Here is a 25,777-nt window from a genome sequence, read left to right as displayed (position 1 = left end):
CAAGGCAATGGGTGATTCAATGTAGCATTCCATCCTTATTCAGTGATGTTTATTTCAGGATATTAATGAATATTTAATTTCAGTTCTATTTACCAGTACAATAAAACTGGTGGTGATAAAAATAAGAAAATGACAGAGTTACTAAAGCTAGTTTAAAGGCTTGCATTTAAAAATGGAGATGATAATTATGGGTATGATCTTAATAGGTTATCTAAAACTACCTATGGAGCAAGCAAATTAGATGACATATTTAGCTTCCCTAAGAGAATCATAAACTTATGTAAGTGCTTCCTTTTCAGTTGTGAGGCATGGAAAGATGGCTTCAGCTGGGTTAGTTAAGATTTCAGCTACTGCACTCTGACAGTGGGGTTAGGCTCCAACATCTCAGGCTGTCATCTGGGTAACACTGGAACATGGAGCAACATACAACCTCACCACCCATTTCAGTTTCTTACATGTCAAGTAAGGCAAATATGACATAACCAGATTCATAGCATGATTGTGAGAATGCTGTGAGATAAATCACATAAAAATCTGAACCTTGGCTTGCCACATAGAAAACATTTATAAGAGTTACCTATTGTTCTTTTCAGTATTAATTGCCATATTATTGACAAGTCAATATTAAATAGTGGTGGTAGGGCAGCAGGCATATACTAAGAAAAAATGATTCAGGTTGCCATCAAAACCAAAGCTCTCTCATAAGTCTGATCACTCTCTATTCACTAGAATTACTTTCTGACTAATCACTGGAGCAAGTTATTGCTAGCTTTCCTAGAGTTGTTTGGCAATGCACACGTGGTGCAGAGAACATTCACTGTTAAACCTGACAATTAGTAACCGTAGCACACAAATCAAATATCAAAGTCATCCAGGTAAGAACTATAAGAGGAGAAAATAACTTTCATCATTCTAGGAGAAGTTCTTTGGATACTTTGTAAATCCCAAATCTGTTTCAATCTCAGTTGCTGTTTCTCACCAAAAGAAGTTTATTGCCTGACATCTGTCCAATCGTGTGAGAGAATAGAATATTTCTGTGTATCTGAAGACATTTGATTCGTTATATAAACACGGGATCAACTTTATATGCAGCCCAACTACTATACACGAAGATCCACTGTACAAACACAAGCAAGGCAGTGTGCTTTGGCATATGTCCCACTGCTCAGAAACACATCAACTGCCCTCCAAATCTTCAATTCATGACACAACTAAGGGAACCAATCTAGAAAGCCACTGTGTTTTGACAACTTGAAAGGGTACATTTTATCACGCCTTATTATGTGAAATTACTGAATGACCCTACCTGTTGCACATTTTTCCCACAATTAGTCTTACAGGGAACATATATGGGACACCAGAGTATAATAATTCTGCATCCTTGGGAGATCTAAATGTACATGCAGCAATAGGCACCAAGGCCTGTGCTTTATGCTAGGGTGCTATATGTGATTATCTTGATAAATAAGTACATCATAAAGTTTCATCATCTAATTGAAAGTGTATTTTTATTTTAAAATAAACATTGTCAGTTATGTTATGAAATAGAACAGTAATTCTGAATGTGATTTCTGATCAAACAAATCCAATTAAATTATTCTTGGATAAGCAGTTTATGCTCTTACCAGAAGGCTAGCTCAGAGCAAAAACTAAAAGCCACAGGTTTAGTGTGTTGGAAGTACCTGCTGATTTGCTTTATAAATATGATCATGTAAAACCATATTTTTTAAAATGCTATTTACTTATTTGAAACAGAAAGAGAGGGAGGGAGTGAGATCACTCCCCAGATGGCAGCAATAGCCAGATCCAAACAGACCCAGTGCTGGAGCCAGGAATTCCATTTTAGTCTCTCAAGTGGGTGGGTAATAGAAGTCCGAGTATCTGGGCTACCTTCTGTTCCTCTTCCAAGTTTATTAGCAGGCCATTGAATTAGAAGTTGAGCAGAAGGTATTGAAACTACAACAATATGGGATTTTATTTTCACAAGCAATGTCTTAAAGCACTATGTCACATCACTGGGCTTCAAAATATCATATTTTAAAAGTTATAATAAGTTGAGCCTGGCACAGCAGCCTAGTGGCTAAGGTCATTGCCTTACATGCACCAGGAACCCAAATGGGCACCAGTTCATATCCCAGCTGCTCCACTTCCCATTCAGCTCTCTTCCTTTGGCCTGGGAGAATAGTTGAGAATAGCTCAAAGCCCTGGGAGACCCAGAGGAATCCAGTCCATTGACCTTTCAGGCTAATCCTCTGCCTGTGGTGCCAGCATCCCATGCAGGCACTAGTTCATGTCATAGCTGCTCCATTTTTTTTTTATTTTGATGTTTTTATTTTTATTTTCATTTCTTTAAAATAGTTTTTTTCATAGTAAATTCTTCATTGACTCATAGACAGTAGTATCATTTTCTTCAAGAAGGTTTTGAATTTTCTTTTTCTTTTTTTTCTAATTTGATTTTTTACTATAATTTAACAATCTTTACATAGTTAATTAGGGAAAAAAAAAGGTTCAGGGCAATAGGGAAGAGGTAAGACTATTATTTCCACATTGTTTCCTTCATGTATCTGAGGTAAAGGGGGGATATTGAGGGAGAAGCTCCACCCAGTTTCCCACCCACCCCAAGTCCCTGATGTGGGCATGCTCTGAGATACTTGCTCAAGTGGTTTTGATAGTTCACCAGTTATGACTCACTGTCAGTCTCGCCACTCCAAGCACGATGAGGTCTTGAAGAATCCGCTGATTGACATAGTCCATCATAGTGTCTCCATTTGCCCAGTATTTCGCTGCCAACATATAGCTGAGGTGGTTGACTGACTTGTTCTGTCTTCTGTATTTTGCTGCTCCATTTCTGATCTAGCTTTCTACTTATGGTTTGGAAAAGCACCTGAGGTTGACTCAGGTTCATGGGCCATGTACCCAGGTCTCCCAGACCAGGTAGAAGTTCCTGGCTCCTGGTTTGGGACTGGCTCAGCTTAAGTTATTGCAGCCATTTGGGAAGTGAACCAGGAGATGAAAGACCTCACTGTGTCTTCTTCTGTCTTTGTAAAATCTTCCATTAAAAAAAAGGTAGGACGGGCTAATCCTTTTCTTACAAACAACATATCCCATATGGGAACTGGTTTGTGTCCTGGATGCTCCACTTGCAATCCAGCTTCTACTTGTGGCTTGACAATGCAGCAAAGGATGGCCCAAGTGTCTGGGGCCCTGCATACTCATGGGAGACATGGAAGAGCTACTGGCTTTTGGTTTCAAACTGTCTCATATGTGACCATTGTGGCCATTCAGGGAGTGAATGAATGGATGGCAGATCTTTCTCTGTCTCTCCTCTCTGTAAACCTTTCTAATAAAAAAATAAATCTTTAAAAATAGTAAAAACTGATAGGAATATATATGTATAAATAGCAAGAGAGAGAGAGAAAGAGAGAGAGAGTGAGTTAGCTCTCTACTAACTTTATTTAGTGATTCTGGTTGGGCTTTAATGGGTGCCAAATTAATGGCTTCACTTTAATTTCCACCTTTCCAATATTGATAGGGCAGTATGGGGACTAGTTGAAAAGAGGTTGATTTCATTTGGCTCATCTTGATTTCTTGTGAACCTTGGGCATATGGGCCAACACTTAGTTTCAAGGCTGACCTCATCTTTTCTGGATGTTGAGTAGACTTTGCACTTCTGTTGATGAGGGCATATGAGAAATGAACCAGATAAACTGCTTGATTAGAATCTTCATGAACCATAACTGATGAGAGGGGCACACATTTGCTTGTGAATTAAGAACCAAATACATCTTTCTGGGCCCAATGCTGACACAGACATTTATATCCTCCCCATTGTACATTGTTCATTAATCACAAGCCCCAGGTGATTTCTGTTTTACAGAATTTTCTCAGCACTGTATAGGGTTGAATATTGACTATACATTTTTTGTAACTTACATATTAATCTGTCAGTGACATTTTGCTTAGGAGAACATTCATTCGTCATGTATGCTTTCAAGAAATTTGAGATAGGATATCAAACATTAACTCAGCCAATTTTGAAGTCATTGTAATAATCTCTTTAAGAGCATTAGTTTTCATGACTACAATAAATGAATATATAAATAAAATTCTCTTTTAAAAGCTAGATAAGATGAAACATTCCCAAGAGGTTTTTTTTTTTTTTTTTTTTAGGTAAAGAAATACTTCGCCAACATTGAGTGAGATAACGTTCTTGGCAGCATATGTGTATAACAATTTGTGTGTGTGTGTGTGTGTGTGTGTGTGTGTGTGTGAATGCATATTTACAGGTGAGATGAAAAAAACACATCATTTGTTTTAATTGTATCATAGTGGGTCAGGTGTTGAGTGGAGTGGTTAAGACACTGCTTTGAATGCCTACATTACATACAGAAGACCCTGGGCTCTAGCTTCCCTGCTAATTCATGCTCCAGGAGGGAGGAGGTGATGGTAAAGTATTCAGGACTGTGTAAGGCAAGTTGTAGAATTGCTTTCTCTCAATCTCTGCTTTTCAAATACATATATGAGAGAGAGAGAGAGAGAGAGAGAGAGAGAGAGAGAGAGAGAGAGAGAGAGAAAGAAAGAAAGACAAAGATACACACAGTGGACTGAATATATAAGAATTATCAACTTTGTGAATGATTTAATCACTGTCTATATTTTATACTATGACACTCTTATTAGGTAAAATTATTAGATCTGCTGCATTTATATGCATATGTTTCCTCTACTCTCAAAGAAACAAAATCTACTTTTCTGTCTTCTATCATGTGTCTGGTTGTCATATAGGTTTCACAGATTTTCAAAAAGTCTTCCCTGTTGTGTATCTCTCTGTTGAATGCAGCAATGCAAAATGGTGATATTCAAAATCAAGGAATGAACAACGAATTGTCCTTATTTTTAAAATTATAGATATCATGACTTTAGAATGTGATTCTTTTTTTACAAATTAGAATCTTGTGTTCCCATCGCAGATTGCCTTTCATTTTGGTATGGAAAATTGATCTATGATGCATGAGATGAGAGCATTGTGCAGACATGCCCTCTAAGTAGGACCATAACCTTAAAATAGAAGTTGATGGAATCCTTATGTTTTTTGAAGGAAGGGAAGGTGAAAACAAAAGAAAGGCTACTGGGAATTTGTGTCCTCAGAAGTGAGTTTCTGACTTACTAATGTGTCACACATTGGTTATTAAAATCTATGAGATTGGTATGTTAGAGAAATCAACTTGAAATATTAGGGTTATTTAACAGTGAAGAGCCTCTAAGGAGGATAATATATTTTTGCCCCCAACTGCTCCATAAAAAGCCTCAAATTGTAAGGCTACATTTGCGCTAAGAAGCAATCTTTTCTTTCTTCCCCTTTATATGGGTGCTGTAGAGGTTAGCAGTGGTTCTGCTTTTTGGATAAGTCAGTAACAGCACCAAAAACAAAACAAAACAAAACAAAACAAAACAAAACAAAACAAAAAAACGAAAAACTACACTCAATCTAAGAGGAAACAGTGTAGTTTTGATTGAACCCCCTAGGCATAGTTTGATTTGAACAATATTGACATATGTTTTTCAGTTGTAGATCATTTCTACTTGAACCTAGACTCCTTCCACCTCATTGAGAATTGTAAAGTCTTCTCACATCTAGTGCAAAGACCACACACACACACACACACACACACACTCACACACACAAAACCCCCAGGAAAAGCCCAAGATATTTTTGATCACTTTTGCTGGGGAATTGTTCTTTGTGAATTTCTTTCTTCTACCAATGATGCAAATATGTAAAACAATCCTATCCAGGCAATTGTTTCAAAGGAATGAATCAACGCTCTCACTTTTTGCCACAAGGCAAATAAATTATACCTAATATATATATTTGTACATATATAAATCTAATATATAACAACATTAATAATTACTACCTATATTACGTAACATGTATTATAGTGTATTTTATGATTATCTGTACCAGTCAAGGGGAATACAAAAGACATGTATCTATAAATCTTTCTGTTTAAACTCAAAAAATTACTGGACAGAAGCACAAAATATAAGAACAGATGGGATGCAGCAAAAATGGCTTTATGAGGAAAATCTGTAGCCACAGTGCTTATATCAAAAAGAAAGATAAATAAGTACTCTAACACTACACAAGATACAAATAAATAAAATAAATAAATTAAATTACAAATGAGATATTGTGCTACCACAGAAATAGAATAAAAGAAACTCATGAACATTAATGTTTGATAGCCTAGATAGAATAGATTCTAGCACTCCATAACACTGGATATTTAACTTTTCTTTTTTCATTTGGAGAATATTTTCTTTGCAGTTATGGTGATCCAGAAATGGAAAGAAGAAAACATGTGGCTTTCACTTGGGCTCCCAGCAAGACAGCTTACAGGTGAAATTAATTTTATACTTAATTTTAATTAAATGAAAGACTACGGACGCAAGAAAATGCAAGAAAAACAAATTAAGAAAGTAAATCCTAAGAAGGCACACATTTAAACACTCGCTCAGGCTTCTGAGTGAGCATTCCAGCATCCCTCATTCTCCTCACGTTTCTTGTTGATAAAGACACAGCTGTACATTGGCATCTGTGGCAAAATTACAGATACATTTCAAATATGTTTTAGACAAATTCATATACACTTGTGTATCATACTGCATTTTTGTCTCTAAATGGTAAACTATGTCACGCATTATGTAATAGTAATAGCACCATCACTGTGTAACATACACATATCTATCACAATTTGTTACATATTTAATTTTCCTCATGCTTTCATGAACTAGAACTCAGCATGTTAACTTACAGTATATTGTTAAAAGCTACTTTCTTTTTTCCAACCCTTTGTTTCGAATCATAAAAAGAAGGACATAATCACATGAGAAAGGACTCAGCATTGTCAAAGGAGGAAACATGAAGGCCCAGTGTTTCCCAGATCTTCCACTACTTTCTTGCTAGTTCCAAATACCCCATGCCCTGTTGGCCACTGGTAATTTGTGTCTAGGAAATTCCTAACAGTGATTTTTTTTTCCCTTTCTTCAAAGGCTGCTGAGCACTGAGCACTGAGCACTGCTACGGAAAGTCAGGAATACTGGTCTATGGATGCCAACATAAACTCATAATTTCTAATCCTACCGGAATTCTATTTTCTTTCCACCATACAACCTCATTCCCATTCTTTACAGATAGTATTTCAGTTTCCCAGGCCTACTAAAATCTTTACCTCATTCGTGTTTCCTTCTCATCTAGCAGATTACTTAAAAACATAAAGGGAAACCTTTAGAATTCTCACTGTCTGGGCTACAACCTGACTTCATCTTTTCCTTCATCTTGTGGGGCTAAAAGCAGTTTTCCATCTGCATAACCTATTTTTCATGTATCAAGTTATTTCTTCTCTGGTATTTTCTCTTTTTTTTACATTTCATTATTATTATTATCATTTTATGGTACAGTTCCATAGGCTCCTGGCATTTCCCTTATCCCCTTCCCAATTCCCTCCCCCCACCTAGTTCCTCTATATCATTACTAAAATATAGTTCTTCATACACAGTAATATGTCCATCATTGCAGGTATAGACAATGGCAGAGAGTCCAGAATCCTATTGTCAAGATATAGTAAACAGTTTTATTGTAAGTCCATCTTTGTCTGGAAGTAGAAAAGCATACTACATTGTATTCTCACATCTGGATGTTAGTCTCCATTTCACAGCTACTGTACATCTCCTTAAATGAAAAGTCATGATACAAATCAACAATAGAAAGAAAAATAGAAATTTACAATGCCATGAAGTTAAATGACATGTTACTAGATATGACAGACTCCATTACACAGCTACTATACATCCCCTTAAATGAAAAGCCACAAAACAAAATCAAAATCAGGGAGAAAAAAGAAATTAACACCAAGGGGTTAAATAACATGCTATTACATGACTAAAGTGTAGCTGAAGAAATGAAAATCAAGAACCGTCTTGCAGAAAATAATGCTACTGTATGATCTACGAGTCATTGAATGATTTAATCAGAAGAAAGTGTTTTGAAGAGATGAAACCAACAGAAAACAACAAAACCCATGTGATACAGTTTCCGCTGATTTTTGTTGAAGTGTGTCTCTTCTAGACGATAAATAGATGGGTTTTGTTTTTTAATCCAGTCTACTAATCTGTGACGTTTGATTGTGCTTAAGCCATTTACATTCAGAGTTTAATATGTATGAGTGGTACTTTGGTCCTGTCATTTTAGGAATGGGTTGTTCATTGGTTTAGTCTTCTGTTGTCATTTTACTGGGATCTTCTTCCATTTGCCTTTGGTTTTGGTAGGTGTTATTCCTCTTCTCTGTCAAGAGAACATCTTGAAGTATCATTTGTAGGGCAGGTTTGGAAGAGACAAATTCTTTTAACTTTTCTTCCACAGTAAAAAAAAAGGATCTTTTCCTTATGTTCAATTGAAGAGAGCTTGATGATCATGTGTCTTGGTGAAGATCGCTTTTGATCAAGCCTGTTGGGAGTTCTGTGCCCCTCCTGGATCTTGTTTCCCAATTCTTTCTCCAAATTAGGGAAATTTTCCTTTATTATTTCATTAAATATATTTGCAAACTCAGCTTCTCTTTCTGCACCTTCTGGGACTCCCATAACTCTTAGATTTGGCCTCTTAATAGTGTCTTTCAATTCTTGAATACTTTTTTGGCCTGATCCAGCTCTGCTTCCAGCTTTTTGTTTGCTTCCCCCTGATGACAGGAAATATCTTCCAATTCTGAGATTCTTTGTTCTGCTTGCTTCATTCTATTTTGGAGACTCTCCACTGTACTTTTAATTTGCTCTACTGTGTTCTTTCTGATATATCAGCCTTGATTTGCTTTATTGCTTCCTTAAATTCTTTGAACTCTTGTATGTGCTTCTCATTGTTGATCAGAAGCTTTAAAATGAGTTTTCTGAATTCTGTGTGCCCCAGTTTTTCGATGTCTTCCTCAGTTAACTCTGAGGTTGGCATAGGTTTTGCTCCTTTGCAGGGGAGTTTTAGGTAATATTCATTGTGCCTTTGTCTCTTCTTTTGCTCTTGGTCATTGTACTTCTGGTTATCAGAGTCTTCTCCTTGGGGCAAGTTTCTAAGCTGTGTCTCCCACAGGTCTACAATGCAATTTTACTTATTGCAGTTGGTACATAACTTCTTGCTTGCAGCCACTTGTGCCACAACCTCCAACAAGTTCCAGGTCTGGGTTCTTATGTTAGCTTTCCACCATGGTCTCCATAGCCCCAGCTCCTGGCTCACCAACCTCCACCTCCTGTGATAACATGCTGAGGCTGCACTGTTGTCTCTGCAACCTTTCTCCTACTTCCGGTTGGAGCAGGTCCCAGGATTAGAGAGACACCAGGTGTTCTATATAGTTAGGTTATTGGTGGCATTGATCTTGTTGGAACTTGTTGGACGTTAGGTCTGGATGCCACACGGAACTATTTTGACCTGTACGATGCCACAGTCGGTATTAGTTTCCTGCAGGACCAGTGCAACCCACAGAACTCAGTGAGTTTTCCTGAACTCAGCACATGCGCAGTTCACTGTTGTCCCCTGCAGTCCTAAAGCTATTGCCACAGTGTGCAAAATGACACCTGATGTACCACTACTAGAATTCTTGATAAGCTGGCCATCAGGTCTGAGGGGTACCCAGACCTGTCTTGGGTGGAACCTGTAGAATGCCACGTTGCTGAAGTTCACTGAGTCAGAAATGAGTTCACTACCAGCTCAGCGTATGCTCGGTCCTTTCCCTTGCCTTTGCCTCCTTACGCAAAATGGTGCCCAACTCTAGGGGGCTGCCTGGCTGTGAAATCCACGCTGTTTTTGCACTGCCCATCTGTGATCTGCTGCTCTGTCTCTGCTCCTGGTCAAATCAAACAGACCAGCAGGACGGACAGTTCTTTGTCTGGGTTCACCTCCCAAGCTCCCAGTGAAAGTCCCTTCCCACCTTGTTGCTGGTGGAGTTCCGACTGCCGTTAGCTGAATGCCGCTGGAGTTATCAGTCACTGCAACACCACACAGTTGTTTTTGCTGCTTTCCTGTGTCTGTCAGTCTCCAGGTACCCCTCTGCTGTTGTTCTGTCCTCTCCTATTTCCTGGAATATGTCTTCTCTGCTTCATCCTGATTAAATGTTTTTCCATCCATTTAAACCTGTCCTTACCCTATTCTGCCATCTTGATTCTCCCTTCTCTGGTATTTTCTTCAGAACTCTTTCTGTTTAATTCTGTGGCGTCTTTCTTCCTAAGTTATCTGCCATTCCCTGAGGAAAGTCTTTTCAGAGGCTTGTGTTAGTTTAATCAGTCATTGGTGAAATTTGGCTTCAACATATTTTCCCTATCAGCATTTATCATGCTTTATTATTGTCACCTATTTTAATTTTTAATGGTGTGGTAACAAAATACCACAAAATTTGTTACTTAAAACAGCAGATTTATTATATTGCAGCTCTGGGTAGCAGAAATCTAAAATCACAATGTGAATTTTTTTCTGAACGCTCTAGAATAAAATCCATTTTTCTTAACTTCTGAAATTTCAAGCCTTCCTGTATTCTGTACCATATGACTCTTTCCTCTCTTTTCAAAGCCAGCAGTATAACATCTTTAAATTTCTCTCTTACGTTTGCTTCTGTTGTCACATCAACTTCTCCGACTAACTCATCTGTCTCTCTCTAATGAAAAGAAACTTTCTTTTCATACTGGGTCCATCTATGCAATTCTGGGTAATGTTTCCATCTGCTTCACCTTATCATACCTACACAGTCCTTTGTGCTGTGTGAGTTGACATTGTTAAAGCTTCCAGGAATTAGGGTGTATATATTTTGGATGGGAACTTCATATTGTCATACACACTTCTTTGATCTTTATCTTAGATTGTACCTTAACTTCCTTTTAATTCCCAATGTCTGTGTCACAGTGCCTAACCTCTGAAATGTGTCTAATATATATTTATTGTGAAGAAATACAGAATCCTAAAACCAGATTTCATTCTACTAATTTCCCTTATAACAAAGTTCATAAATCCAGAGATGTAGCTTTATGAATGAATATAAATCAGGAAATGCAGTCACAGAACAATCTAATACGATAGCAAAGAAGCCATTTCCCCCTCTTTAGTTATTGCCACTTTATTTTCATAGTGATTGAGTCTTACACTATATCTAAATATGTTAGGTAAGCACAATTACTACCATGCACAGGTTTAGATACCAATCTATGATTTCCTTAAATCACAAAAAATAGTTTCAATACTTTAAACTCTCTTCTCTCATGAATATATGAAAACCCTGTGCTAATTTTAAGCTCAATCATTCATCCTCCATCCTCCTCTTACTGTGATTTCTGACAACTGTTGGAACAGAATAATGAAAGAGAATAAGAGAGAACAAAAGACATTACTTATCTGAATATTTGGAGGTGATGTAATTTCAATACTCTCTGGACTCAGCATATTTAAAGCTGATGTTCCAAGTTAACTATTCTTTGTTTGTTCATGGACTATTGGGAGACACCCTTCTCATGGCATTCCTAAAGTGCTGTCTTCAGCAGCCCCTATGCATTCATTTTCTGGGGAGCATCTTTCCCCTCCAGTTGACCTCCTTCAGTTTAAGACCACCAATTTGCATCATCCTCTCCCCTGTGCCTCCAAAAAATTTCCAGAGTAATTTTCATGAATATATTTCCATTACAACTTCTGGAGCTGGGAGTGGGGGATGGGGTGATGCAGTTAATTATTCCCAGAGCAGAGATTTCTGTTGCAACACATCATATTACCAAGTTCCAAATTCCTTGCTTGAAGACTCTTCAGGAACAGACTAGATGACTAATTCCTTATACCTTATAAATGGACAGGACATATTACTCTAGTCCATAACCAATTTCCTTAAAAAACAGTTTAGGGTATATTATGCTAAATTTAAAGATTTCATAATCACAAATATTCAACCAATGGTTTTAGGAAGATGGAATTCCAATCAAAGAATAAAAAGAACATTCCATGTTTGTTGTCTAGAAATGATGATAAGTAGATTTATTTTTATGACATTTTAAATTCATTTGACAGATGTTAATGGTACTGTCACTAGCATATACAACATATACTATTTCATCTATTGGGGAGATGATATAACTAACATGTGTATTACATTACCACTCCCTCCACTTAGTAAGCTTCCTTTCCTTTGGTAAGAAATGGTATCCAAATTTGTGTATTCTGTCTACTAGACTTTTGTCTTAAAATTTGTCCTCATATCTTTGATTTGGATTCTTGGACATGGCTACACAAACTAACAATCATGAGCTAAATTTGATGTATTGCCTGTTTTGCAAATAAGATTTCTTTTGGAATATAGCCAGATCCATTCATTTACATTTTATGTATGACTCTGTACATGCTAAAATGTTAAAACTGACTAGTTACCCTAGTCTATATGGCTCACAAGGTCCAAAATAATCCTGAGATAATTTTTTTAATTAGTAAAAGGTTATTTGTCTTTTCTGCATAAATCTTACATGGAATTTGCTTTTACATAAGGCTCTCTATGAAATATGGTTGCCTACTATACTGTTTCAACTTCAATTTACTTTTTGGCATTTATTCATTTTTATCTCCAAGTTTTACCTTACTTCTTAATCAAGTGTAATATTATTTTGTTTCACTACAGGTTATTGAGTCTGACCCTATGAAGCAGTGGTAATGGGTCACACCCATTGGAAGTTGGTTTTCTCACATCCATGTTAGAAATCTGGATTATGGTAGCATCCCTTGGCTGCTCTTCTGATTCCTTTGTGTTCCAGGTTAATGTAGGCAACTGAAGAGTGAACCAGTGGATAAAACTTGTCTATTTTTTCTGCCTTTCAAAAAATAAATATATAAAAATAAAAACTCAAAAAATAAACAAGTAAAAAAACCCAACATTGTTCTCCATATTGATCTGATTATTTCATTGCTCTGTTTATGAAAGGCTCCATGTTATATTTACTTTTCAAATTTGTAAGTGTTGGAAGCACTAGTTGATTACTTTTAACAGAAAAATCTGGATAAGACTGCAGATTAGTTTTTTATTGAAAACATTACACTACCATATAAATTTACTTTCCATTTAGTCACTTTTCATTTGCTTATTGATTTTGTATGTTTAAGTAGATTGGAAAGAAATTTAGACCTGTTTCTCTATAATAAAAAAAATGTAGTAAATTGGACATATTCTTAGCCTTTCATGAAATTCTACTTGTTAGTATAGATGCTCTAAAGTATGTATATAAATTCATATTTGGAGAACCCAATATGGATAAAATTATATTGGCTTTCTAAATGAAATTTCCATTTTGTCTAAGAGCTTCTTTCTTTCAGAAAATCTTATACAGTCTCTTTTCTACTATTTCTATCATCCAATACTTTCATTCAAAACCTTCATGATAGCCATAAAGTTTTATTTCACTTTATAGGATTCCCCATATGCCTCAGATAATACACAAACATAGCTTAAAAGTATCACAGAAAATGAAATTAGGAAACAAACTGATTTTGGTACGAAAAAGCAATGTGCATAACAGGTCCTCAAAAAGTTAATAATAAACATGTTATAAAAATAACAATTATTGTTGATAATTAACACGTTCTGACATAATTAACATAATGCATCAACATAATTATATAATTAACATAATTATTAAAGTTAATAATTTTAACATAAAATATGCAGGAACTTAAGAAAAACTGTACAAAATGTACTTTTAATTATACTTTCTATGCTTTTAAAAATTATTTCTACGCTTTTTATGCATTTTAAAGACTTATTTATTTTTCTTGGAAATGCAGATATACAGAGAGGAGGAGACAGAGAGAAAAATGTTCCATCCACTGGTTCACTCTTCAAGTGGCCTCAATAGCCAGAGCTAAGCAGAGTCTATCTGAAGCCAGGAGCCAGGAGCTTCTTCTGGGTTTCCCATGTGAGTGCAGAGTCCCAAGGCTTTGGGCTGTCATTGACTGATTTTCCAGGCCATAGGCAAGGAACTGGATGGGAAGTGGGGCCACCCGAACATGAACTGGTACACATATGGAATCCTGGTGCATGCAAGGTGAGGACTTTAGCCACTAGGCTAAACTGCTGGTCCCTGCAGCATTTATTTTTGTAAAGATTTATTTATTTTTATTTGAAAGACAGTTCTTTACAGAGCAAGAGAAGTGGAACAGAGAGGTCTTCCAACCACTGGTTCATTCCTCAAGTGGCTGTAATGGCTAGAGCTGAGCTAATCTGAAGCCAGAGCCAGGAGATTCTTCCAGGTCCCCTACATGGATGCAGGGGCCCAATGACTTGAGCCATCCCCCACTGCTTTCCCAGGCCACAGAGAGGTAACTGGATCAGAAGTGGAGCAGCTGGGACTATAACTGATACCATATGGGATGCCAACACTTGCAGGCAGCCGATTAGCCTAATATGCTACTGCATCAGCTGCTGAGGCTCTTTCATGTACAAATGTTAGTGTCTCTAATCAAAACTAAGAGAACTTCTATGTTATCAGTGCTCTTTCGGTTATGGGTAGAAGGCAAATATTTGGAAAACAAAATCCCACAAATTCCAGGGTTATATTCTAACACATACAAAGTATATTCTAATACATGTAAGATAGATTAAAGTGAGAAAAATTCCTGAGGTACTTATAGTAGCATAGTCGGCGAAGCCTCCCTATGATGTCATTTTGTGCTATGGGCACTGTTTTGTATTGTGGCTGCTCTGTTTCTGCTCCAATTCCCTATTCATGGGCAATGGAAAGCAGTGGAAGATAATACAGGTGTTTTTCCCCTGCTACCCACCTGGGAGACCCAGAAGAAATGTCTGCCTCCTAGTTTCGGCTGGGTTGAGCCTTAGCTGATGTGTCCCTTAAGTGAATCAGCAGATGAAAGATTCCTTCTCACTCAAGCCCCCTGAAACTAACTTTCAAACCAATCAATAAATATGTAAAATTTAGAAAGGCAATCTTTTGTTTTAATGGGAATCAATACAGATCTTATATTCCTTGTTAAATTTTACTACTCAGAAGTGGGAGTTGGCACAACAATTAAGACAAATCTCAGAACACCTGCATCCCATATTGGACTCCCTGGGCTCAAGCCTTAGTCCACTTCCAATCCCAGATTCCTGCTAATGGAGAAGGTTGAAGGCACCAGGTGATGGCTCATGGAGATGGATCCCTGTAACCTACTAAGAGAGAGGGATTGAGTGCCTGGTTGCTGGTTCCTTGATTCAGCCTGCAGTTTGAGGATTCAGAATTTAAGTACAGTCAATATCAAACAAATTGAAAGAACAACAACAATACCAACATTAAAGATGCTGGCTCTGTGATGAACCAATGATATATTATTGTCAAGTTTGAGCCACATCCCACAGGAAAATCCTTGTCTATTAGTAAACATCACAACTTTTGATGATCTGCCCAAAGGGTTTGGGATGGTATTTTTTTCATGATTTTTCAAGGACTTTAGGTTCTTTTTTCATATTTTGTTTTATTATTATAAGACTAAAAGAGGATAAGGCCATAAATATTTTCTGTCAATTATTTAAAAGGTTTGTGTCTTAAAAGGTGGTCATATACCTAAGTAACAATTATACTCTTCTCTGATTACATAAAATTGAATCAAGAAAACACCCACCAACTCACAAAAGCCATTTCAGGTCACTGTATTTAGATTTTTTAGAATAGTCTAATATTAAATTGAATTGGCTTTCAGAAATCCATATGTAAAATATTTGTTAAAACTCCTGTTCCAAATCATCATGTTGAATAATAATCATTACATTTAAAATTCTTGCTTGCAATAACTTTTACTGTAGTATCATTGAATAGTAAAGAAAATGAACTAGAGTGGGTGGTCTGGTTTTAAAGGAAATATCATTAGATGAATCTTTGGTTTTCCTGCCTTTGCTACCTCATTAATCCTAAATGGTGTTAGTTGAGTCTAATAGCTGTGAGTGTTACTACCATGGTCAGTTCCAAATTATAGTATTGATTAATTGATCGCCTTCTTCCAGTTGTGAATTATATTAGCGCTGGCTCAGGCAGGTTGGCATGAGGCCAAAGCCTAATTTTTGATGGAAGGCAACAAGCAGTTTCACTGTTTCAGTGCTGTGGTTAAGCAGATGCTCAGAAGACAAAAGGCTTTGGAAAGATGATTTGACAAAATGGAATGTACTAAATATAATGAATATGCACGTATTGATTAGTCCAGCTTATAGAAACAAGAAAGAAGAGAGTAAGTCAAGAATTCATCATTTCTCAACTTCAGACCTCCACAGTCTTCTTACAGCAATTGACTGGAAGATGAAAGTAGGAGGGAAGCATGTGGTCCAGAATAATAACTAGCTTGCATGTTGGCAGGATAGATAGAAGTGCAGTGCCTGCCCTTCTTTCAAGCCAAGTGGAGCACAGAGTTGGTTAGGTTCTCCCTTGCATGATAGGAAAAACTACCCAGCAAAGCTTATGAAGGATCTGACACACTGAAGTATCATGAGTTTACCACTGCCACCTTAGACTAATATAAACATTATCAAGTTGAAGGTATAATTACAGAGCATAGTTTCTTGTTAATTCTTTGCTTTAAAGATGGGTGTGTTTGTTATTGATTCCTGTGGCTTGCAGAAAGCTAAATTGGGTATCAAGAGGTTAATAACTTTCATAGATCCATAATTTTGAGTTTGTTTGCTGCTAGATTAATTATCTTTCCTTAAAAAATAGGAAATAAAAATTGGTATGGGTTGGAGAAATTTTGATCTTAAAAAGGTATTCACATTAAGCTATATTTTTAATTATGATGGGTCTTTGTTTTCAACATAAACAAAATTATACTTGATTTCACAGAGAATTATAAAGAAGTACATTTCTTATTCAAATAAAGGAATATAGCATGACAAATATGAGGGAAACAATTTAAGGGTCCTGGAATGTGAAAGCAGTGTAAGCAAATGTTTAGACAAAGTTGACAAATGGGACGTTATAGCGAAACAGCTGTGTGGACAGTACTGACGAGGTCAGTATGCTGATAGGAATTGGAATTTCATGGTCGCATTTGGTAAAAAAACAAAAGAGAGACACTGTACATATTTATATGGAGACCAAAAATTTGCCCTCTCTATGTGGTACTAAGTTCAGGACTGTTAGTGACTGACTTTATATATTTGAATATCCTTAATAGAAGCAATGATTAAGAGTCTCTTGATGTAAATTCTATAAGGAAAGGGTCACAAATTTCCACAGAATATAAAGGTGAATTTACTTTACACAGCTGTTTTAGTGATCTGCTGTAAAAATAAGCTTCAAATTACAAAAAATCAATTATTTAATAAATATTATTATAAGATATGACAGGTGTTTAGGATGCCAAGATCGGGAAGTACACAAACAAGAAGTACACAAACAGGGTTGTCTCTTGAGTACCTAGTACCTCAAGCTGCTGACATGATGAGTGGTATTACAACTCTAGCATGAGCATCTTGGAAAATTAATGCACTTCCAAATATGAATCATCCTCATGTACACCTCTGCACTTACCGTAGCACTCTAAAAATGGTTCTTTAATTCATACTTTGAAAGAAGTGATTCATGAATATCAGCCCGTGAAGCAACTTCATGCCAGTAACAAAAAATAGTTCAACAAGAAAATACTTTCCGAAAGAGTCATATCAACAGAGCCATCAATGAAATACTAGTAAATTAATAGTGCTTATGCTTCCACATGCATGATACTTCTCTTTACTCCTCTCCCAACTTCTTTCCTTGTCTGAACACTTTTGAAAAATATTGTTTAGACTAAAGCATCCCTGCATTCCTGCAGAAATTATCTTTATCTCTTGGGACTAGAATAAGCACTCTTACATTCATTCCTGTATTCATAGTTTGGGACTTTTTGAACTTTCATAACTGTGATTGTTTAGGGCAGTTGCAGAGTAACCTTATTTTTTAAAAGGCTACCTAGCAAGTATATGCAATTATCCAAAAAATTTAACAACTTATGGAGAGTGAAAATATTTCTGAAATATGAGTCAATCTCTCTCTCACACTGCTTTTGCTCCCTCTTTCTCCTCCTTTCTTCTCTCTACAATACTTGATTCTTCCATTTTGATACCTTTCCTTTATATCTCATATCTGGTTGATCTGTATAACCAGGCTGCTCTGCCTTCAAAGCAATGCCTGTTGAAGATTAAACTAATGCTTCCAAAACCAAAACCATCACCTGGTCTACCCTTAGCTTGCAATATTGCAATGACCTCCATCCTAGTTGATCTGTCATGGCTGTAACTCTGATCACAAGCCTAAGGGATCCGCTAAAAATCACTGTAGGCCTCTGCTCAAAACTTTTCAATGAGAAAACCTTAGACTCAGACTGAAAGCAGGTTTTTACTTCTCTGACCCTTCTTTGGGCCCAACTCTGCAGCATGCTGGCCTTCTTGCTATTCCTCAGGTTTGGGCAGGTTCCCACCTCAGGGCCTTCATACCTGTTGCTTAATCAACAATGCTCTTCCTTCTGTGATTTTTTTTTTTTTTTACTTTATTGGTAGTTTACACATCCTCCCCCCAATTACTCACTTCTAAAGTTTATAAATTTCAAGAATCCTCTCTCTTCGATATTTTAGTAATATTTCCTTGCATAAATTTTTCATACTAATAGTGTTTATAAGCCAGATTCCATTTGGAGTGATAAACATCTGTCTCAAACGGCTGGCAGTTGCACTGGTTGCCTATCACTCTTAAAGAAGAAGCGTCTAAGAACTGTGTTAGTCCTTTAATCAGGTAAGGACATAGCAATAAGGCAAAACCTATGAGCCAGGGGCCAGGCCCTCATCTGCTACCTCATCTACAGGTGTCTTGATTTGGGAGTCTCAATTTCTAAAACTGCCAGAAATTAATTTCTGCTGTGTAATAACTATCTAGCCTAAGGTATTTTGTTATAGCAGGCCAAGTGGGCAAAGGCAAGTTTGTGAACTATTCTCTTTGGGCCTTCCTCATTCACAGTAATTACAAGTAGCTCTCAAATACTTGTTAATAAATTATATAGGATCATACGAAGCATGTTTATCAAATGTACAAAAGACAGTTTTTACAATTCCTATATTCAATATTCAAGAAGACACTATGGGAGAAAAAGAGACAGAAAAACAAAGATTTGATATTTCAATGGGTTCTTAGAATGCAAATTTCATTGTTCTGTTCTTACATTTCACCACCTATAACTGAACTTCATTTCATCTATTCAACTTAAGAGATTTATAACAAGACAGGTACATCTATTTTACAACATCATGATCAGATGATTTGCTCAGTTCAAGTCACTTTCAGAGGAAGTTGGAAGTCTGTGTTTCTGCCCTGTCTTAAGCCATTCTGCTTTTTCTGATCTTATGCGCTTTTCTTTCCTATTGTCCATCTCTCAGGAAATATGAAGGTAGTTAGTGATTTCCAGCTTGATTTATAAACTAAGTTGAGTCAGACTTAAAAGCGGCACATAGGATTTAGCCATTCCTGTAACTCCAGCATCCACATGAATGTTGCTTCACATGTCAGCTGTTCTACGCTGGATCCAGCTCCCTGCTCTTATGCTTGGGAAACCAGGGGAAAATGATCCAAGTCTTTGGGCCCCTGTTCCAGGCTCTAGCTGTTTCAGCCATTTGGGGAGTAAACTAGGTGACAGATAATCTTTTGTCTCTGTCTCACTTTGTCTCTTCTCTTGTGACTCTACCTTTTATATAAAGAATTTTTTTAAAAAAAACAAACCAGCAATGTAATTTGAATTCAATTTTAGATGGCTAGATAATGAAAATATAGTCACGACTGTGTTAGATCCTAAATTCCATTCTAATTAATTTTAACTTCTATTTCTAGAACTGAATTGATGAGTACTGACCAAAACTAATATGGAAGATTTACACCTTATGTTTATTGTTATATTTCATAATTAGGAAAACTTATTAAAAATGTATGTTGCCACTTTAGAAGATTTCATATTATTTATTTCATTTTGAGCCACTAAAAACTCAAACTAAATGAATTCTTTAAAAAAATTCCTTGTTTCCTTGATCCACTGAAATATTTAAAATGATTTTGATAATTATGATATTGATAATAAATAATTAAACCTTACATCTATCCTGACTTTAAATTGAAACATATTTTTAAAATTAGTTTAAAATTCAGCAAAAGAGACCTTTACTTACTGTAATGTGTAATAAAAATCACCTTTGGACTTTGGTTGTTTTATAAAACCAACTTAAGCCACACAAAATGCATAGTTAATTTTCAAAATCTAAAAATATAGTCTTAAGAAAGAGTATGCCTTTTATGTATCTATAGTGGCATCAGATACCATTTACCACCAGGATATTCAAAATGGCACTAAGGCACCGCTTGCTGTGCGATCCCAGGCATCTACCTGAAACATGACAAATTCCATTGATCTCCTAGGGAAGAGGCCCCAGATGACACAATATCTGAAACCATGTCATGAGATTAATGACAGAAGGATGTATGAATGCTTTGTATGGCAAATAAAAGACTCAGGGAAGAAACAGAGGCAGGGAAGTTGTTTTTCAGTTTGTGGAAATCTCTTACAATTAGAGACAGCACTACAAAGACGTCCATGTATTATTTCCATTGGAGGGTGGGTAACGGTGTTTTATGGGGATGTCTGCTACAGAGCAGAAGGAGGAACTGCTCGACCTCTTTCACTGGTCATGCCTTTTCTCTTTTTTATTTCTCCTCCCCTCTCCTCTTCTCCCCTCCTCTTAGTTTCCCATCCGTATTCTTCCTCTTCCTTTCTAGTTTCTTTAATTAAGAATAATGTGGAGTAAAATGCAGATTAAAATCATTTAGACTAGTGCGAGAGATAGTAACTGGGGAGGGTGGAAGGGGAAAATCTCTGAACATACGGAATTGTATCATGAAAAGCAAAAAAAAAAAAAAAAAAACCAAAAAAAAAATAGACAAGACAAAATCATTCAGACAACATACACCAAATGTCTTTTTGATCTTGGGTAGGTTATTTACTTTCTTAAGTTCTAAATTTGTAATGTAGAAGCTATAGGCTAGACGATACTTCTAACCATATATCACATTGAATAAAATTTTAAGTCTACTCATGGTGAAGAATCATCATAATTACAGATTGTTAGAGCAAGAAAACAATCAAACTGCATACGAGCCATTAGATTATACATATTACTGGGTCTACATCAAATTTTAGCAAATTATTCTAATAGGCTTTTCTTGGAAAGCTATATATATGATGTGAAAACTTTTGTTTCTGCCCTGGAATGAGTAAATGTAGCTCTCTCAAGCAAAAATGCTCAGAGAATATCCTGCTGAGCTTTTTTCTTTTAGTCACACAGTCTGCATATACAATTAACCTTCCTTAATTAGATTAACTTGTCCTTTACCTGAAACTGTCACATTGCTACTGTAATCAAAGATCTGTATTGGAGACCTGAATATGTCCCTGTTCCATGTAGTGTTAATTACTTCTCTACTAAAAATAACTGAAATCAGGCTCATTTAATGGGATGGCTTGGTTAAGATTTGGTTTGTGTTTTCAAAATCGTACTAATGAGACCTTTACATACAATTTTTAATATTATGTAAAGAAACCCTAGTATTTTTGGCTTTTTTAATTGATGAAGCTGTAAGAATTGACAAATTCCATGAGGTTACTCCTAGTTGCATGAAAACATTTATAGGAATTGGCATTTATCTTTACAGTGAACCATGCTTTTGCATAGCATATAATCAAATGCTATTATTTATAATACATTAATTTGCACTTGCCAAAATAAGAAAAATTGTTAGCTATAGAACCCACAGTATTACTATGTTTTCTCCACATATTTGTACATTTTCAAATTCTGCCATTTAATCAGTTTCTGGCTAGCTTTAGCATGTTTCAGTCAGGAAAAAGTGACACTGATGATTATGTCTTGAAAGCTCATTTAATCAAATTGCCTAAACTTGGCCAATAATCCTAAGTGCAAATGCTGAAAACTTTTAAACTTCAGAATAGTATTATTACTTTTAAATATCACACAATTTGCCAAAGAAATCACTGCTTACATGTTCATGCTATCAAGGGACTCTTTTAGATACTTTGGGAAAAACAGAAATGAATAGATGATAAAGACACTCCTTTTGAAAAGTCCACAATCTTGAATTTACAAGAGAGTGAAAGTCTGGTACTTACTCTCCTAATTAAAAGAATCTAATTCTCTGAACCCAAACTGAGCTGGATCATCTCAAACACAGTGATGATCAGTAATGCAGTAATTTTAGAGTTCATATGGTTTCAAATTCTACCACTACCATCACTTGCATGTCTGCGAAAGATGCTTGACTTCTTTAATCCTCACTTTAACATGGAGATAATTCAAGTTTAGATCCAGAAGAACTCAGAAATTTGCTATGAAAAGTAAATGAGAAACATGTACAGTGTTCTTTGTGCACAATATGCATATCAAAATGAAAACTGGATTTGTTTAACATATTAAAGGTGCATAAAGTTAAAAAGACTTCTTTTTTATAACATGTTTAGAGTTATATTCAACATTAATGTAGATATTTTTGAGAACTCAGTTTATTTTTTAATATATATTTTTTATTAATTACATTGCATTATATGACAGTTTCATATGTACATTTAAGCGCTACAAAAAGGAAAAAGAATTTCTAACACAATACCCTAAAACAACACCCACTATGGAGCTAGTCTTGTTAATCAAATGGAGAATACAATTTGAGAAATAGTAAGGAAAAAACAGCACTCCAAAGTATTCACCTAACTGTATGACAACATATGTTACTGTACATGATTTGGAAATGGCAGAGTTGTAAAATGGCATAATTTTAGTGCTGGGTCAGAGCACTGTCTTTAGCTGAGTGGTAAGCACGGTCTTTGAAAGTCAGGAAGGTTTAGGTTGAAACTCTTGTTCTAATTTAACAGTTTTGAGAGATTTTTACTTTCTTGACCACCATTTATTTTTCTGGAATTGGTTGATAGAAGAGTAAGTTGTGAAACCACTTACACTTACTTTGTTTTGGAGTTATTAAGTGTTCAACAAACAGCATTCATAACAATCAGTGCTATTTGTAAGTGCACGTTTCTAATGTGACAAAGGTAGTCATGACACTTTGTTTCTTTTTTTTTTTTTCTCACTTAGGAAATAAAGATGGGGAAAGAACATTCGATGTAGGTTATTACTTGTGCCATTTTTTAATAGAAGCAGTTAGTGTTTTTTTTAATTTCTGGCCCTGGGAAACCTTAAGATTCAATGCTTTTTTTGTGTGTCTAGGAAGTGTCCTGCCAAAATGAATTGATTATTTTACTCTCAAATGTACCATTATGAATAACTTGACAGGAAGATTGGCAATGGTTCCAAATTCCAAGGAAAACAATAATACCTGTAGACCAATTTTATACCTCATACTATACTGTAAGTACTGTTTCAGAGAGCTCTTCCTACATGAATTTATTTAATCTCTACAACAGATGTAAGAATTGAGATTATTATATACCTTTTATGCATGATAATTCTTTGGCACACATTTGGAAAAAACTGTTTAAAGTCAAATAGCTAGTTAGTAGTGGAGAATCTAGGGAAAATTTAGGCCTAATATCTATGAAATCTGCTTCATGTAACAGAATTCATTAGTCCTGAAGATGCAATGTCCCTGATGGAGGTGTATTTGAAGTACATCTAATACCACATGAGACAAAAAATGGAACTAAAAAGAATACCACTTACATTATTCATTCTCTGGGAATAAGTATATTGAAGTCTCAACTGTTTCTTTGCAAAGAACTATAGAATATAATATACTCTCAAAATAGGACCTGGTTTCATATCAATCACTGAACTATAAAGAAGAATGATTAATAACATAAGAATGTCATGAACAAAGATATATAGGAGATTTGACTGGGGATGTCCAACAAAGCCTTATGGAAACACAAACTGAACCCGAGCACATGAAAGTGAAACAGTGATAAATCAAAAGGAAAACAGGCTTGGAACTGGACATACATTTACTACAATTTCCATTTCCCTTCTGCTTACTGCTAATCACGACTTCAGTGGCACGTTGCTTTCTGAACTGCTTTTTATGTAGTTTCTCTACATGCAGAGTTTCCTGTTTCTTAGAATCATGAGAAAATATCAACCCTAAAACGAATTTAGTAGAGATATGGAATCTGGGAATATGAAATTTCAGCACATAAAAATATTTGATCATGAAGGGAACTTCTAACTCTGTAAAGTATATCACCAAGGTTTGTGTTCACAAAGATTGATTCAAAGTCATTTAGATCTATTTCATAATTCACCGGAGAATTCTTTCTGGATAATAGTATTTAGTTAGTAAGCAAGGAGATAAAATATTTTGGAGAAAGAATATGGGAATTACTTCAAAGAATTATTATTTGGTTTTTTAAAGAAGTACACTATTAAGCTGAAACCAGTGAGGAAAAAAATGTACTTGAAAGAGAAATTTAATGAAACTATTATGATAGATGAGATGTTTGTATTAGGGAAAGGGTACGCAAGGCAACAAAACTAGGTTAATAGCAAAAACCTGAGTTACAAAATAATGAGAACTGAATGCAGTACATGATAACCTGCTATTGTTTAACAAAGATTAGACTTTCAAAAACTGGCTAATTCATTTGCTAATCTCTCCTCTCATTTTATGTCCTAATCAATTATTTTATTTCCTAATAAATAGCTTTGTTGCTTTCAAAAGAACCAAAATAAAGAATGTAGGCAAGACCACCACCAAGAACTGATAACTTCAATGCAGCAACAGTGAAATTCATTCAACACTTAAATCTAGAGACCTCTGCTGCTCCAATTCACAGCGTTAACCCATTGTTAGGCTTCTCCCACAGTGATGCCTAATATTGTCTGTGATTCAGAACTGGAAAGACAAATTCCCCATAGCAGACCATTTTTCTGTTTTTCTGTTTTTCCATGGTTTGGAATACATTGTTTATATTTATATGGAGTACATTCATTATGCTTATAAAGAAATATAATAATTCAAAGCTAATAATAACTCAAATTTAACATATTTTATAGAAGACATATTAGGTGAATTAAAGGAAATATTTGTTTACTCTATTTAACTATCAATACTATCAAATGTATGTTGAGTATCGACTACGTGTCAAGTCCTGAAGCAGATAATATGACACAAAGAAAAGAAGGTTTATAATAGGCACTATGGACTTACCTGTGTAAGTCACTGTGTCTTTAGACAGTTCCTGGCCTCAAGAAATCCAAAACCTAATTAGAAAGACATAAACCAACAATTACTGTAAAATATTTCAAACCTTAAAGTAGCTTTAAGACACCATCATATTTTATGGGATATTTAGGAGGTATTGAGACAGAGAAATTAGGAGTGTTAATGAAAAGCTGGTGCTAGTTTTATAAAATGCAAATGTTTATTGAAATAGTGAGTTGCCAAATGTCCAGATGAAAATCTCTTTTGACCGCAGGCTACAAAGCAGTAAGAATTGATTATTTCTTAAAATGTTAGATTGTCATATTTAGCATAAAATGGCTAAACTACTTTCTTACACATCATCTTTTTTTATCAAATGAACTAGTTGTTCTGGTTTGTTGCTTTCTAAAACTACATGATATATTGTGAGATAGACATAATATGCACTTTACTTTTTGTTCGTCTGTATCTGAGCACCTAAGGTTGTTAAGGGGATCACTTTTTT

The 25,777-nt window shown here is 35.6% G+C and overlaps 1 protein-coding gene across 1 annotated transcript in view; it reads right to left on the bottom strand.

Moving 5' to 3' along the window:
- The window catches only part of PTPRD (protein tyrosine phosphatase receptor type D), a 1,483,320-nt gene that overhangs the window by 799,304 nt on the left and 658,239 nt on the right, over positions 1–25,777 (bottom strand). The window contains exon 6 of the mRNA XM_058672196.1: positions 25,279–25,331. The gene's annotated coding sequence lies outside the window, so the exon portion shown is untranslated. The remainder of the gene's footprint in view (positions 1–25,278; positions 25,332–25,777) is intronic.

This window comes from Ochotona princeps, chromosome 14, assembly GCF_030435755.1.
Source record: "Ochotona princeps isolate mOchPri1 chromosome 14, mOchPri1.hap1, whole genome shotgun sequence".
Lineage (NCBI taxonomy): Eukaryota > Metazoa > Chordata > Mammalia > Lagomorpha > Ochotonidae > Ochotona > Ochotona princeps.
This window is presented reverse-complemented; position numbering and strand designations above follow the sequence as displayed.